The sequence below is a fragment of the Balaenoptera ricei genome, chromosome 10 (genome assembly GCF_028023285.1).
Source record: "Balaenoptera ricei isolate mBalRic1 chromosome 10, mBalRic1.hap2, whole genome shotgun sequence".
Classification (NCBI taxonomy): Eukaryota; Metazoa; Chordata; class Mammalia; order Artiodactyla; family Balaenopteridae; genus Balaenoptera; species Balaenoptera ricei.
The window spans coordinates 12,850,714-12,867,823 of record NC_082648.1 but is presented as its reverse complement, the minus strand read 5'-3'; the positions used below and the strand labels follow the sequence as shown (position 1 = coordinate 12,867,823).

Sequence of the window (17,110 nt, the reverse complement as noted above, 5' to 3'; positions counted from 1 at the left end):
TCAGCATTTTATCGACTGAAAATAAAAGTGACTCTTAATATTTTTCCCAACCAGGGTAACCCTTCATTGTATTAGCACTTTTCCGCCGAAGGCCATAACTAAATTCTGCTGACTGGGCAAACTCTAGTCCAATGATCTTCAAAGAAGTTAAATCACTTTTAAAACTGATATAGCCTCCTGCATTCGGCTTCGGTGTTTGCTGCAGGGGTTTTTCTTTATAGACTGCAGCTCTCTGTGCCACTGGCAAGGCTTGTCTGATTTAAGCCCCCTCTTCCACCCCTATTTATTGGTAACATACAGGCTTCAAGGATCATTTGATGTGCAAATTTAATCGCAGGTTTTATTTTCGAAGGATGACATAGGCTGTATCATTTTAACGGCTATTTACACAGCTTTCTCTAAACTGCTGCTCTGAAAACAGGCATTTCATTCTGTTTATTGTCATGCTGCCTGATTTAATTTTTCAAGGCTAGTTGCTCAGTATTAGCTTGTTAAAGTATATATAGGATGATTCTTTGCAGTATTTCAGAGGGTACATGCTTTGAAATGAAACTTGGGCATTTCTCCTGATTTTTTGGTAAGACAGTACCTTATCAGCATTCACAGTTATTTTCAGTATTTGCTGGTTTGCCTCCCTCCCTTTCATCCTCCCTCCCTTTCTTCCCGGTTCTATAGCACATGATTATAGTTAGGAGAGGTTAAGTTATGTTATCTAGCTAATGTGATAATTTCCTGGCTGTTACAGATTTAAGGTAAAAGTACTCTGGGAAGGATTGGTACTCTTATTAGTAAATGTCTTTTTCTTTCCAAATGGCACTTAAGAATCCCAAGGCACCCATGATTTTAATAGGCTAAAGTAGTCCTATCATTTTTTTTAGACTTTAACTTTTTGTGGAAAGCATAGGTTTGGGGGATGATGTTATAAGTTTAAAAAAATGCTGTTTTACAAGGAACATCCTATCAGTTCTTTTGATATGCGTTCACGCAGCCAGTTATGTGGAATGCCAGCACCATCCGGAGCCAGGTGAAATGAGGAAGCTCTAAGTGAAATCTTAATAATGATGGGAAATATTGGTACTGCATGCCAAAAGCTTCCATTTTCCCTGCCTCTCAGAAATTCTTTGTACCTATTGTGTTTCGGCGGAGTCTGTGTTTAAATGGGAATTTTTCAGCAGAAATTGGAGGTTCTGTAAAGTGTTTCTTTGTAATTTCTGAGGTGAATTTATAGATGTCCTCGTGAAACTAATATTTTTCCTCATTTATCATTAGGTTTTCTGACTATTTGGTAATTTTATTTTTTTCTGAAAACTTACCGTTTTATGTTGAAAAGAGTAAAACTGCCAATTGCTATGTTTTAGCCCAAACCTAATTAAGTAGATTTTCTATTTTTAAATTTGAATTAGGTAAGTGTTCTAGAATAGATGTGAATGAGAGTTTACAAATTGGTCTCATTGATCTCCTTTTACAGGTGAGGAAATGGAGCCAGAGGGAGGTTAAGTTACCTGCCCAGGTACAGAGCTATTCAGTGGCAGACCTGGGGCATAAACACAAGCGTTCGGTTTCCCGATGCTGAGGTCTTTACACTTTCCAACTTCTCTTTGGTTATAGGACATGAATACGAACGAGAAATCACTTTTTTCTTTTGTTTTCACCATTTTTTTTTTCAAAATTTTGTTGGATTTTTGATTGAAATTGCCAAATAAAAGTGTGACTTATTGGAACTCTACAGTGATTTCTAGGTTGAAAATGACATTTAAAATCCATAATCAAATAAGTTTGTGTGGTGTTTCCCAAGTATATAACTAAGCTTTGCCAATTTAAGGCAAAACTATCATTTTATTCACTTATATACAATTACATTAGTTTGCGGTAATAATGAGTTCATTTTTCTTAAATCAGTATTTTCCTAACTTATAATAAGAGACTTAAGCCATCTGTAGACTTAAAATTGAATTATGATCTCACTCTTCTAAATAACTTATGCGAAGAATGAGTATTGTTGGTCCTATTGTTTGTATTTATTCACCCCAAGAAGTGCCCATTTATGTTTCTTCTCTTTTTATGTTTTCTACCTTTAACCCAGATTCTATGTCCAAACAATAGCTCTAAACCCCTAGTGACTCATTTGATTTTTTTTTTATATGAACAAATTGCTTCTTCCTCTCGTTCACATGCCATGCATGTTTGCCATTTTGTATGCCTAGAAAATGTTAATAATTTGACATGATTCTCCCCCAGTATGAATTATATTGCACTGTCATTCCTTTTCCAGATAAGTTGTTAAAGCATTTGGTTGGTCATTCTACCCATATGAATTCAGCTCCCTTAGCTTGTATGTAATTGAGATTTGACATATACAATTTAGAGTTTAGAAACCTCTTTTGGATTCTCTCATATTTGTAGCACTTTAGTTTCTTACTCCCATTAAAAAAAGGTTTTAAAGTTAGAAGGAGAAGAAGGGTTGGCTTAGACCCAGCAGATTGTGATTCTTAGGAGAGGAAGGAAGGAAAGACAAATTGAGGAACTGAGAGTGCAGTTCTGCTTAGGTTTCCAAGATGAGTGGATTGTGGCAGTGTTGGCCCATTCTGCTTGGCTGTCCTAACAATTTATGTCAATGACTTCATGTCTTTTTGGATCCAGTGGGCTTAGTTTGATAGGTTTTGCTATAACTTATCTTGTCTGTCTCTATATTCGTGGTTACAAAGTGTGGAATGTAGGGCAAGGTTACCAGTAGAGATGTATGTGTGTGTGTGTGTGTGTGTGCGCATGCACGCACGCAATTTCCAGCTTCCCTCAGTAGTCATGGAAAAACGTACAGCAATCAAATCTGTCACATTCCAAACATATAATATTTCTCATGACTGCTTCTGGTATGCTGCCCTATATTAGAAGGGTAAGGGAAGCAACAAATACCCACGAGCCTTGCTTAGATTTGTCCCATGTCATTGGCGTTCTGAGTGTGCATGTGAATATTGTTTTCGTCCATGCAGTTTTTTTATTAGTATTCTGGATAATGATTAGTCATATACCAGCCTGTACCAGATTAGCCTTTTATAAAACTATCGTTAACATCTTTACCAGTGATTCAGAACTAAAAGACATATCAGAATTATATTACTGGGACATGGGACAAATCTAAGCAAGGCTCAAGGGTTTTTGTTGACTCTCTCCCCTTTCTAAGATAGGGCAGCTCACCAGAAGTAGACATGAAAAATATATATTTGGAACGTTATAGGTTTGGTTGCTGCACATTTTCCCATGACTATTAAAGAAAGCTAGAAATTGTACACACACACACACACACATATACATCACTGCTGGTAACTTTGTTTTAGCAGGGTATTAAATGTACCTGTTAACTTGCTATTGGAAAGGTAAGTGTCTTAAAAGAATAAATGGGCCTGTTTCTAAGCAGCAACGGTTTTGGCATTTAGCAGATCCACGGCCTAAGAGCTTTATCTTCAAAATGAGGGCTAGAATTGGAATACCCCGTAAGAGCCTTTTGGACTGTCAAGTTCAGAGATACACTGATATGTTGGGCTGGAATTTTTGTGATTATATTGTTCATTTTGAAAAAGGGTTTCCCTTCTACTATCAAAGAAAGAGATTACATTAGTACTTTCTGCTGTTCTCCTGGCTGGTTTCAAGGCTTTCTTATTCTTCTCACTTCCTTGATAGCACTGCCCCATATCCTGCTCTTTTTTTTTTTTTTTTTCTGATGCTCTTCTGTTGTAGTCTGAGTTCCCCAGGATGCAGACTCTGAGGTGGAAATTAGTGCCCTGGAAGTTTCTTAGAAAGTGCTGTTGAGATCAACTGCTGTGGAGTGGAAGGAAGAAGCCAGCACTGGGCAGAGGGGAAGTTAGGCTGCCCTGTCGTCTTGGTGAGATCTGACCCCCTAGAGGCTCTAAAACTGTGATGGTGCGTCACCATCGTCTCCAGATAGAGAGGGGCGCAAGCCTTTATATTCCCCGTGTCAGCCAGTCTTTGGATGTGGGCTGCCCTGGGAGGGGAGCATGAACTTGCAAGGGGAGACTTCAGTCAAGGCCATTCTGAAGAGAGCTGATAGCTGAGGCCTGTATGCTGGCAGTACTACAGCATCTGGGGAAGAAATCCTTCAGTTGTGAAAGGGGATCTGGGTAGTACATCACAGTTTCCACTCCATCTTTTTTGCAAGGGTGCTGGAGGTTTCCCAATGGCTTGGGGGATGGGTTGGAATTTCCAGGAATGAGGAGTTGTAGGGCAGAGTGGCCAGGAGGTTGAAAAATGACAGAGAAGAAAAGTTGGTGTGAGTAGGTTCTGTCAGATCATTGAGTTCTGGCATTGATTAGTGCTTTTCTAAACAAGTTTAAAAATCCTATCTATTTATTGTGATGCAATAAAAATAAAAAAAACTTTTTAAGTTACAGAATTCTGATGAAAACTCTTGGGTTCTCTATGCAGAGCAATGTGCCTATCTATATGCATATAAATTCTGTTTGTTGTAAACCTGCTTGTTTTTTCAGTTCCCTATTTATAGGCTTTTTTCTTCTTCCATCTCTTAATAATTATGCTCTTTTGGCATCTGCATATTAAAACATTAGTTGAGTTTGAAATTTTCTGTTTGATGTATTTGCTAATGCTCAATCACAGTAGATCATTTTCTCACGTATTTTGTAATTTCTAAATTATAAGGTCATTTTCAGTGAGGATTCTTTTGTGCTTTCGTTTTGGTTTAGTTTTTCTAGCTTGTGGAAATCCATCGTGGCCTTGTTTATGGAGTGTTACTTTAAAGTATTTTTATGTTTGTTTATTTCACATACTCCAGGGATATCACAAGCCCAGGACCCATTTTTTTCTTAATTTCTTAAGCTTGGAGATTCTCATACAAATAAGATTCAGACTTCAGAACTGTTGTGACACAGGCTTAGGGTTTTAATTTCTGGTTGTAAGCGTTTCCCCTGCCCTCTCACCCAGATTCTCAGAGACAAGCTCCACTGAAGTCTTACTAAGACAATGGGTGGATTTGTCCTGTCCCCCTCACCATTTTTTAACTGTGATCGCAGCCCTTTGACAATGGCTCCAGTTTTACGGAAGCACCTCAGAGCCAACTTTATGCCCAACTTGTGTGCCCAAGATCTCTTATTCTGTCCCTATAGGGGCGTCAGAGTTGCTACAAATGGTTGGATAGGTTGTATCCTGTGTTGAAGAAAAGCCGGGCCAGAAACTTCGCCTAACTCTGCTCTCCTGAGAGAGAACTTTCTTCTGATCCCATTCCTTGAGGTGGGCATCTTACCAATTTCAATTAGACCTAGGCGCTATAAGAGACTCCAGTGATTCTTCCTGGTGGCTACAGCTGGCAATATTTGCTTTGGTGCTTACTACCACTTTGGCCATCAGTCCTAGCTTTGGTTTGGCACCAGGGGGGTTTTCTTTACTGCAAGTGGAACTGTGTATTTAATTTTTAAAATGTGTTACTCTTTCTCATCTTTTCTGTGTTGTTTATTTATGGTGGAAAGTCTTCTTCATTAGCTCAGTTGACCGTATTGTGGCACCTGGAATTCCCACAAGTTACTTATTAACCTCTATTCCTCAGATATCACCTCTTTAAAATGGGAGTAATAATAGCCCACCTGTATGGCGTTAGTTTAAATTTAGAGCACCTAGTAATTTCCCCATCGGTATTTGTGCCATTTAAAGCTTTACCACTTTAGGGAAGAGCTGGAAATGTAGTAGTGGCTGTGTTTTCTTACTTAACAAGAAGAGGAAGTCTTAGTTAACGCCCTGGAGAAACCAGAGAAACTTTGTTCAGTGTAGCACAATGTCGAAACTGAAGCTCCGAGCCCCACCCTTTCTTATGTTCATGTGCCAAAGGTCACTTGGCACCAAGAGTGAACAGAGAGGAATGTCCTCTCAGTATTGCCTGGAGGATCGCTCAGGGGAGCTCTGCCTGGATTGTGAGGGTAGGTAAGTTTGAGTTTGTGAATGTTTTCTTTGCTAAGGAGGGCTCTCAAAGGCGTAATTATCATGGAGGATATTTGTAGACCTTGAAACATGTGGTAATGCTTTTAGTCCCAGTAAGCCCTTTGACAATATTGTAAATTCCCATTTGGAATTCCAAGTGGATTCTGAACTTGGTGAAATTGGTACTCCAGGTGCCACAGGGTGCTGCCTCCTGCCTCCTGGCTTCTTGCTTACAGAGATGGGGATATACAGGATTTCCTCCCCTTAGGTCATGATGTTTAAGGGACTAATTCCCCACCCCCCACCCCAATTATAGCTAAGAAGAAATCTGTTGACTGTTAACAGTTGGGAAAGCACAGATATATCATGTTTTCTTAAAATTGCTTTAAAATTAATCTGGTATGCAAAATACTCTGATTATCCTATAAATATTAACTGCTTTGGATTGTTATACATCGTTAGTTGTACTATGAAAATGTGCTTATTACCAAGTTCAGTTTTCTTAGGTTGTTATTGGCTTTGAGTCCACAGACTTAACACTGCCAAATTTCTGTGTAAACATTTTGCTTGGGACCAAAAAAAGTAGTGAATATGTGTATTTAAAGTTTGTTTTTTTTTTTAAATCCATGTATATTAATGGATCTTGTAAATGTTTTAATAGTCAACTAATGGAATTTTTCAAAAGACAACTCTTTCCAAAAATCCATAATTTTTTATAAAACTTTCATAACACACCATAATTTTATATGTAGGGTGTTTTAAATAAAAAATTTGAGCTTAATGGCAAATATATATAATTCTCAATATGTAGAGATCTACTATTTTTGTAGTTCTTATCGATTTATTTGTTACATTTAATATTCAGGAGGAGCCTTTTTGTTCTCTTACTAATAATTAAGTGCAAGTATAAATTAAGATTTATACCACAGAAAAACAAAGGAGAGCTAATAATAGTGTATCACAATGTAGTACATAACAAAAGTAAATAACTGATTACATCACTGTTTTGGTGCTGGTAAATGTAATGCCTTCTTGAGTTTGGGTACCATGGTTATGGCTGTATTGATCCTTTTGGAAATGGATTCTTGGCTATGTTCATTTTCCTGTAATGTGTCTATTATTTATTGAGACTCTCTACACCATAAGGAGTATTATCAATTCACACAAGTTTGAACTACTTATACAAGCATTGTTTGCAGCTTTTTGTCAGCTAAAAAAAATGAGGTTCCTTGAGATGTTTATGGATTGATATATTTTTACCCTTGCTACAAAGCTTTTGTCAGCTTTACAGGCCAAAATTCCAAGGCAAATGTCAGAATCACTTTTAGTACAAATTTCATACATACTCTGGGAATCATACTCTGGGAATGGTATGTAAAATATATTGTCTTTTGACACACCTATTCTCACCTTAAGAAGGATATACATGTACCTACTGTATCTAGAGGTTTTTTTTTTTTTAACACCTTTATTGCAGTATAAGTGCTTTATAATGGTGTGTTAGTTTCTGCTTTATAACAAAGTGAATCAGTTATACATATACATATGTTCCCATATCTCTTCCCTCTTGCATCTCTCTCCCTACCACCCTCCCTCTCCCACCCCTCTACGTGGTCACAAAGCACCGAGCTGATCTCCCTGTGCTATGCGGCTGCTTCCCACTAGCTATCTATTTTACATTTGGTAGTGTATATATGTCCATGCCACTCTCTCACTTTGCCACAGCTTACCCTTCCCCCTCCCCATATCCTCAAGTCCATTCTCTAGTAGGTCTGTGTCTTTATTCCTGTCTTACCACTAGGTTCTTCATGACCTTTTTTTTTTTTCCCCTTAGATTCCGTATATATGTGTTAGCATACTGTATTTGTTTTTCTCTTTCTGACTTACTTCATTCTGTATGACAGACTCTAACTCCATCCACCTCACTACAAATAACTCAATTTCGTTTCTTTTTATGGCTGAGTAATATTCCACTGTATATATGTGCCACATCTTCTTTATCCATTCGTCCGATGATGGACACTCAGGTTGCTTCCATGTCCTGGCTATTGTAAATAAAGCTGCAGTGAACATTTTGGTACATGACTCTTTTTGAATTATGGTTTTCTCAGGGTATATGCCCAGTAGTGGGATTGCTGGGTCGTATGGTAGTTCTATTTTTAGTTTTTTAAGGAACCTCCATACTGTTCTCCATAGTGGCTGTATCAATTTACATTCCCACCAACAGTGCAAGAGTGTTCCCTTTTTTGCACACCCTCTCCAGCATTTATTGTTTCTAGATTTTTTTGATGATGGCCATTCTGACCGGTGTGAGATGATATCTCATTGTAGTTTTGATTTGCATTTCTCTAATGATCAGTGACATTGAGCATTCTTTCATGTGTCTGTTGGCAATCTGTATATCTTCTTTGGAGAAATGTCTATTTAGGTCTTCTGCCCATTTTTGGATTGGGTTGTTTGTTTTTTTGTTATTGAGCTGCATGAGCTGCTTGTAAATTTTGGAGATTAATCCTTTGTCAGTTGCTTCATTTGCAAATATTTTCTCCCATTCTGAGGGTTGTCTTTTTGTCTTGTTTATGGTTTCCTTTGCTGTGCAAAAGTTTCATTAGGTTCCATTTGTTTATTTTTGTTTTTATTTCCATTTCTCTAGGAGGTGGGTCAAAAAGGATCTTGCTGTGATTTATGTCATAGAGTGTTCTGCCTATGTTTTCCTCTAAGAGTATGATAGTGTCTGGCCTTACATTTAGGTCTTTAATCCATTTTGAGTTTATTTTTGTGTATGGTGTTAGGGAGTGTCCTAATTTTATACTTTTTTTTTTAATCTTTTTTGTTTTAAACTAATTAATTAATTAATTTTATTTTTGGCTGTGTTGGGTCTTCGTTTCTGTGCTAGGGCTTTCTCTAGTTGTGGCAAGCGGGGACCACTCTTCATCGCGGTGCGCGGGCCTCTCACCATCGTGGCCTCTCTCGTTGCGAAGCACAGGCTCCAGACAGGCAGGCTCAGTAGTTGTGGCTCACGGGCCTAGTTGCTCCGCAGCATGTGGGATCTTCCAAGACCAGGGCTCGAACCCGTGTCCCCTGCATTAGCAGGCAGATTCTCAACCACTGCGCCACCAAGGAAGCCCTAATTTTATACTTTTACATGTACCTATCCAGTTTTCCCAGCACCACTTATTGGAGAGGCTGTCTTTTCTCCACTGTATATGCTTGCCTCCTTTATCAAAGATAAGGTGACCATATGTGCGTGGGTTTATCTCTGGGCTTTCTATCCTGTTCCATTGATCTATATTTCTGTTTTTGTGCCAGTACCATACTGTCTTGATTACTGTAGCTTTGTAGTAGAGTCTGAAGTCAGGGAGCCTGATTCCTCCAGCTCCATTTTGCTTTCTCAAGATTGCTTTGGCTATTCGGGGTCTTTTGTGTTTCCATACAAATTGTGAAATTTTTTCTTCTAGTTCTGTGATAAATGCCAGTGGTAGCTTAATAGGGATTGCACTGAAAATGTAGATCGCTTTGGGTAGTAGAATCGTTTTCACAATGTTGATTCTTCCAATCCAGGAACATGGTATATCTCTCCATCTATTTGTATCATCTTTAATTTCTTTCATCAGTGTCTTATAATTTTCTGCATACAGGTCTTTTGTCTCCTTAGGTAGGTTTATTCCTAGATATTTTATTCTTTTTGTTCAATGGTAAATGGGAGTGTTTTCTTAATTTCACTTTCAGATTTTTCATCATTAGTGTGTAGGAATGCAAGAGATTTCTGTGCATTAATTTTGTATCCTGCTACTTTACCAAATTCATTGGTTAGCTCTAGTAGTTTTCTGGTAGCATCTTTAGGATTCTCTATGTATAGTATTGTGTCATCTGCAAACAGTGACAGCTTTACTTCTTCTTTTCCGATTTGGATTCCTTTTATTTCTTTTTCTTCTCTGATTGCTGTGGCTAAAACTTCCAAAACTATGTTGAATAATAGTGGTGAGAGTGGGCAACCTTGTCTTGTTCCTGATCTTAGTGGAAATGGTTTCAGTTTTTCACAATTGAGGATGATGTTGGCTGTGGGTTTGTCATATATGGCCTTTATTATGTTGAGCAAAGTTCCCTCTATGCCTACTTTCTGCAGGGCTTTAATCATAAATGGGTGTTGAATTTTGTCGAAAGCTTTCTCTGCATCTATTGAGATGATCATATGGTTTTTCTCCTTCAATTTGTTAATATGGTGTATCACGTTGATTGATTTGCATATATTGAAGAATCCTTGCATTCCTGGAATAAACCCCACTTGATCATGGTGTATGATCCTTCTAATGTGCTGTTGGATTCTGTTTGCTAGTATTTTGTTGAGGATTTTTGCATCTATGTTCATCAGTGATATTGGCCTGTAGTTTTCTTTCTTTGTGACATCTTTGTCTGGTTTTGGTATCAGGGTGATGGTGGCCTCATAGAATGAGTTGGGGAGTGTTCCTCCCTCTGCAATATTTTGGAAGAGTTTGAGAAGGATAGGTGTTAGCTCTTCTCTAAATGTTTGATAGAATTCGCCTGTGAAGCCATCTGGTCCTGGGCTTTTGTTTGTTGGAAGATTTTTAATCACAGTTTCAGTTTCAGTGCTTGTGATTGGTCTGTTCATATTTTCTATTTCTTCCTGTTTCAGTCTCAGCAGGTTGTACATTTCTAAGTATTTGTCCATTTCTTCCAGGTTGTGCATTTTATTGGCATAGAGTTGCTTGTAGTAATCTCTCATGATCGTTTGTGTTTCTGCAGTGTCAGTTGTTACTTCTCCTTTTTCATTTTTAATTCTATTGATTTGAGTCTTCTCCCTTTTTCTGTTGATGAGTCTGGCTAATGGTTTATAAATTTTGTTTATCTTCTCAAAGAAGCAGCTTTTAGTTTTATTGATCTTTGCTATCGTTTCCTTCATTTCTTTTTCATTTATTTCTGATCTGATCTTTATGGTTTCTTTCCTTCTGCTAACTTTGGGGTTTTTTTGTTCTTCTTTCTCTAATTGCTTTAGGTGCAAGGTTAGGCTGTTTATTCGAGATGTTTCCTGTTTCTTGATGTAGGCTTGTATTGCTATAAACTTCCCTCTTAGAACTGTTTTTGTTGCATCCCATAGGTTTTGGGTCGTCGTGTCTCCATTGTCATTTGTTTCTAGGTATTTTTTGATTTCCCCTTTGATTTCTTCAGTGATCACTTCGTTATTAAGTAGTGTATTGTGTAGCCTCCATGTGTTTGTATTTTTTATAGATCTTTTCCTGTAATTGATATCTAGTCTTATAGCATTGTGGTCGGAAAAGATACTTGATACAATTTCAATTTTCTTAAATTTACCAAGGCTTGATTTGTGACCCAAGATATGATCTATCCTGGAGAATGTTCCATGAGCACTTGAGAAAAATGTGTATTCTGTCGTTTTTGGGTGGAATGTCCTATAAATATCCATTAAGTCCATCTTGTTTAATGTATCATTTAAAGCTTGTGTTTCCTTATTTATTTTCATTTTGGATGATCTGTCCATTGGTGAAAGTGGGGTGTTAAAATCCCCTACTATGATTGTGTTACTGTCGATTTCCCCTTTTATGGCTGTTAGTATTTGCCTTATGTATTGAGGTGCTCCTATATTGGGTGCATAAATATTTACAATTGTTATACCTTCTTCTTGGATTGATCCCTTGATCATTATATAGTGTCCTTCTTTGTCTCTTGTAATAGTCTTTATTTTAAAGTCTATTTTGTCTGATATGAGAATTGCTACTCCAGCTTTCTTTTGATTTCCATTTGCATGGAATATCTTTTTCCTTCCCCTCACTTTCAGTCTGTATGTGTCCCTAGGTCTGAAGTGGGTCTCTTGTAGACAGCATATATACGGGTCTTGTTTTTGTATCCATTCAGCCAGTCTGTGTCTTTTGGTGGGAGCATTTAATCCATTTACATTTAAGGTAATTATCGATATGTATGTTCCTATTCCCATTTTCTTAAATGTTTTGGGTTTGTTATTGTAGGTGTTTTCCTTCTCTTGTGTTTCTTGCCTAGAGAAGTTCCTTTAGCATTTGTTGTAAAGCTGGTTTGGTGGTGCTGAACTCTCTAAGCTTTTGCTTGTCTGTAAAGGTTTTAATTTCTCCATCAAATCTGAATGAGATCCTTGCTGGGTAGAGTAATGTTGGTTGTAGGTTTTTCTCCTTCACTACTTTAAATATGTCCTGCCCCTGCCTTCTGGCTTGCAGAGTTTCTGCTGAAAGATCAGCTGTTAACCTTATGGGGGTTCCCTCGTGTGTTATTTGTTGTTTTTCCCTTGCTGCTTTTAATATGTTTTCTTTATATTTAATTTTTGATAGTTTGATTAATATGTGTCTTGGCGTGTTTCTCCTTGGATTTATCCTGTATGGAACTCTCTGTGCTTCCAGGACTTGATTAACTATTTCCTTTCCCATATTAGGGAAGTTTTCAACTATAATCTCTTCAAATACTTTCTCAGTCCCCTTCTTTTTCTCTTCTTCTTCTGGAACCCCTATAATTGGAATGTTGGTGCATTTAATGTTGTCCCAGAGGTCTCTGGGACTGTCCCCAGTCCTTTTCATTCTTTTTTCTTTATTCTGCTCTGCAGTAGTTATTTCCACTATTTTATCTTCCAGGTCACTTATCTGTTCTTCTGCCTCAGTTATTCTGCTATTGATCCCGTCTAGAGTATTTTTAATTTCATTTATTGTGTTGTTCATCGTTGCTTGGTTCCTCTTTAGTTCTTCTACATCCTTGTTAAATGTGTCTTGCATTTTGTCTATTTCCAAGACTTTTGATCATCTTTACTATCATTATTCTGAATTCTTTAGGTAGACTGCCTATTTCCTCTTCATTTGTTAGGTCTGGTGTGTTTTTACCTTGCTCCTTCATCTGCTGTGTGTTTTTCTGTCTTGTCATTTTGCTTATCTTACTGTGTTTGGGGTCTCCTTTTCACAGGCTGCAGGTTCATAGTTCCCGTTGTTTTTGGTGTCTGTCCCCAGTGGCTAAGGTTGGTTCAGTGGGTTGTGTAGACTTCCTGGTGGAGGGGACTAGTGCCTGTGTTCTGATGGATGAAGCTGGATCTTGTCTTTCTGGTGTGCAGGTCCACGTCTGGTGGTGTGTTTTGGGGTGTCTGTGGCCTTAGTATGATTTTAGGCAGCCTCTCTGCTAATGGATGGGACTGTGTTCCTGTCTTGCTAGTTGTTTGGCATAGGGTGTCCAGCACTGTAGCTTGCTGGTCATTGGGTGAAGCTGGGTCATGGTGTTGAGATGGAGATCTCTGGGAGATTTTCGCCGTTTGGTATTACGTGGAGCTGGAAGGTCTCTTGTGGACCAGTGTCCTGAAGTTGGCTCTCCCACTGCAGAGGCACAGCCCTGATACCTGGCTGGAGCACCAAGAGCCTTTCATCCACACGGCTCAAATCAGTTGCTTCTCTGTTGGGAACTCTTCTCATGGAGAAAGCCACCATCGCTTTGAAGAGATATTCTTCACTTGTATCCCAGGCATATGCTTTACCTCCCGGAGCTGTTCTGAGACTAAGTCTCACTTTAAAAGCATTTTCTGCATCCGAAGCTCTGGCACCCACCCCTAGAGTGTTTTAAAGGAGGTTTTTGGTTTTCAGAAGCTAAACTTGGAAAGAGTTTCTTTAGTTTAAGTAAATTGCATATAAGAGGAAATGACTCTGGAGAGGATAAGATGTTTAGACTCATTTTCTATGTAAATAATTCTGAAATAAATTGTGTAAAGAGGTCTCCTTTTTGGTTTATTTTTCAGTGAAATCATGTGTCATTAATTCATCAAGGTAGGTATGAAGTTTACTTAAGGAAACTGCCTTGGAGGTTTAAGGGACTCCAAGTCAGCTCATTATATTTTAGATTTTTAAATAATAGCTTAGTTGAATTGCATAAAATTTTTGTGCAGGTGATATAATGAGGTAGATTATCATACATTCTTTTGATCATTTACCCTATAGGATAGTTCTAATTTAATTAAACCATTAAGTTTTCTTTAAAACTTCTTTTTTATTTTAGAGTTGAGGTTTGTGTATGTTTTTAACTGTTTAATTTGACATGTGAATACTTAAAGTGATATTTTCAGCTATATGAAAAATTATACTTCTTATTTTAGTTAAAATTTATGGGCTTTGTATAGAGAATCTTCTGTATACAATATACTAACTAGGTTTGGGAATTTGACTAGCTGAAACTTGTGGTAGTTTTAATTCTCAATGTATTTTCTAAAATTTTAAAGAAACTTATAAAATATTGTCTCTGTGTACTTGGTAATGTAAAATCTCAGTTGAAATGCATGTATGTTTCTTAAGCTTGCTGTAGATCTCACATGAACATTTGTCCAAGAATGCCTTGCTTTTAGGAACATTGGTATACAGTTTCTTGAATCTTAAAAATACATTGTGTCAGATGTTTAGATGTAACTCAGAACCATATTATTTAACTTCACTATTTACATGATCCTAATGGTCAGATTTAAATATCTGACAATATTATTATTACTGTAGGTTGCATTGCATTCTTTGTCTTCCTTCATTGTTTCTAAAAAATACTTTTTCTTCATTTTGTAGGTAATTTTTCTTTTTTTTCCCCCACTTTTTTATACAACTTGCCAGACCGAATGACACAGTTAGTATCCATTAAGTAGAGCCATGAATATCAATCTTGGACACAAAGCCTGGGATTGTAGTTGAGGAAGCCCGCCTGTTGCTCTGGCATGGTGTCCAAAGACTCTGAATGAAGTCTCTTAACGTATTCAGGATCTCTGAAAGCCCTTTGGGCTCCCCATTGCCCATTCATAGCTGTTGTTGCACTCTTCTGGTTAAAAATTGTCTGTGGCTTTCCCATTTCCCATCATATCAAATTCAAAGTCCGGTACGTAACTTATCACTTGTAGTCATGTATCTTAATTTATGGCCTATACTTCTTTTTTTTTTTTTTTTTTTCAATTTTTATTTTTTATTTTGGCCACACCATGCAGCATGCGGGATCTTAGTTCCCTGACCAGGGATCTGTGCCCCCTGCAGTGGAAGCACAGGTTCTTAACCACTGGATTGCCAGGGAAGTCCCTGGCCTACACTTATTGATCTTTATGCTTTACACCTCCATGTCCTGCTTTTTCCTTCACTCATGCCGCAATAAGAAAGTCTCTCCCTCATATGCAAAATTTACCTCGTCCTTAAGGTCTACTAATCAGGCCCATTAAATTTCTCCTGGTCCCCTCTTCCAACATTGAAAGTAATCTGTTTTGTACTTGCTATATTTTCTTAAGTTGCTTCATGTTCTGTCTTGTGTTACCGTTATTTTTACATGTGTTGTAATATTTTACACCTCCTTTGTAGCATAGCCTAACTTTGAATGATCCACTGAGCCGAGTCTCTGTCTCTTACTATGATGGGTTGGATGTGGTTTCATCTTGTATCTCCTATGTTTCCATGTATTTAGTAGATGCTCATTGTAAATATTTGGCAACTGAATAAATATCATGGCATGGCAGTGAGTAATTGACTACCAGGCATTTTATTCCTCTGTTGGAATGGATGTTTGGGGATAGGACATCATCTCCCCAGCAGGGAAAGCTGAAGAAACAATCAAAGATGCAGTTTAAAAATGATTTACATTATGTGTAGTATCTTAATACTGACAAGGAAAGAACAACTTTTTCTAAGTAAAGCCTTTGGGCTGATAGGAAATTGAAGGGTAACACAGACTTTGGAAATAGTGACTATGGTTCTGAGTCAGAGAATGTTTTTCAGGAGTTCACAGTTCGGGGATAAATACAGTCAGTTCTGCTATCATGCTTGTTTTGAAAATGAGAATTTATTCCTACATTATTAATATTAGGGAACAATTTGAGTAGAATGTAAATTTCACATTTGTTATGTGTGATTTTATTTTATTTTCACCTAGTTGGTGAACACAGGCCATTTCACCTAGCTGAACTGAGCCACATAGGAATAGACAAAATGCACATGCGCACACCTCAGACGCCTTCCAGCTCCCTGACTTCACTGCATATCATGAATCACAACCACCCATATCTCGTTTTCATAACTTTCCCTCCAATTTCAGATAACCCTTTTTCTACCACTGTACAATAACTCGCAAGCTGCAACCCTTGGACATGCAATTCCGCAAGCAAACTTCAAGTCTTTTGCAAGGTGAGATGCTATATTTATTATAGTTTTTATTTATTTTTTTAACCATTTAACATATGAAAAACTGTGCTAGGGTCTTTACTAGGCTCTTTTCTTTTTTATATGTGTCACCGACAGCTGTCTTTTCCCCTAAGTCCTGGGCTTTTCATGACGTGATTTTGCAAAGCATCATGACTTTTCAGGAACATATTATGCCGCATTATAACAGAATTGACTGTACTAATTGATAACATACAGCGTGTGAACTGACAGTTCTCTCTCTGTCTTTCTTTCCTTCATTTCTACCCTCCCTCTCCCTGCCCTTTGAATGGTGAGAGACACTAAAAAAAATCCCTGTAAGAGGAACACAGTGCAACAGAGAAAAATGCCAGAGAACTTGTTTAACCAGTGTCGTGGAAAAAGGGCATAAAATTACCTGTGGAATAAATAGATATGCTTAGAAGCACGTAGAGACTGAACGTAAAAGACCAGGGACCAGTGGCTTACCCTTAAATAATAATAATGTTTAACATTTTGTGAGCCTTTACTATGTGCCTGGCTCTATGATAAGTGCTTGGCATGGATTAGGCGACATAATCCTCACAGAACCCTCTAAAGTAGATGTTATTACTGTCTTTATTTTACAGATGAAGAAAGTGAGGCTTACAGGGGTTAGTTAACTTGCCCAAGGTCGATAATTCATAAACATAAATGGCAGAGCCAGATCTTGAATCACATCTGACTTCTGAACCGGAGATCTCTGGTCTCTTAGAGTACTTTGTAGATTATAAATAAATAACTTCCACATGTGTTATTTCCTTTGCCCTCACCTGTGTCTGATTGGCATCACAGGCCGTCTTTTGACCCCTGTGATAGATGAAGAAACAAAGGTACTCAGGCTAAGAAATGCCCAGTTTGTCAGAGGCAGAACAATAACAACTAGTTCTGACGCCAAATTCAGAGTTTCTTCCATTGGGATTATACGTGCAAAGGGAGAAAAATTGGACAATTAGAGATCAGGTGAGCTG

General features: G+C 37.8%; 1 protein-coding gene across 9 annotated transcripts in view; it reads left to right on the top strand.

The window, feature by feature from the left end:
- Nucleotides 1–17,110, top strand: part of EPS8 (epidermal growth factor receptor pathway substrate 8) — a 198,496-nt gene that overhangs the window by 74,562 nt on the left and 106,824 nt on the right. For 2 of the 9 annotated variants that reach the window (XM_059935368.1, XM_059935366.1), the window contains one exon: nucleotides 16,018–16,106. The exons of 4 other annotated variants lie outside the window; for them this stretch is intronic. The gene's annotated coding sequence lies outside the window, so the exon portion shown is untranslated. Of the gene's footprint in view, nucleotides 1–5,915; nucleotides 5,944–16,017; nucleotides 16,107–17,110 lie in introns of those variants that run through there. 3 more of the 9 variants (XM_059935369.1, XM_059935371.1, XM_059935370.1) reach the window with 3 other exon arrangements.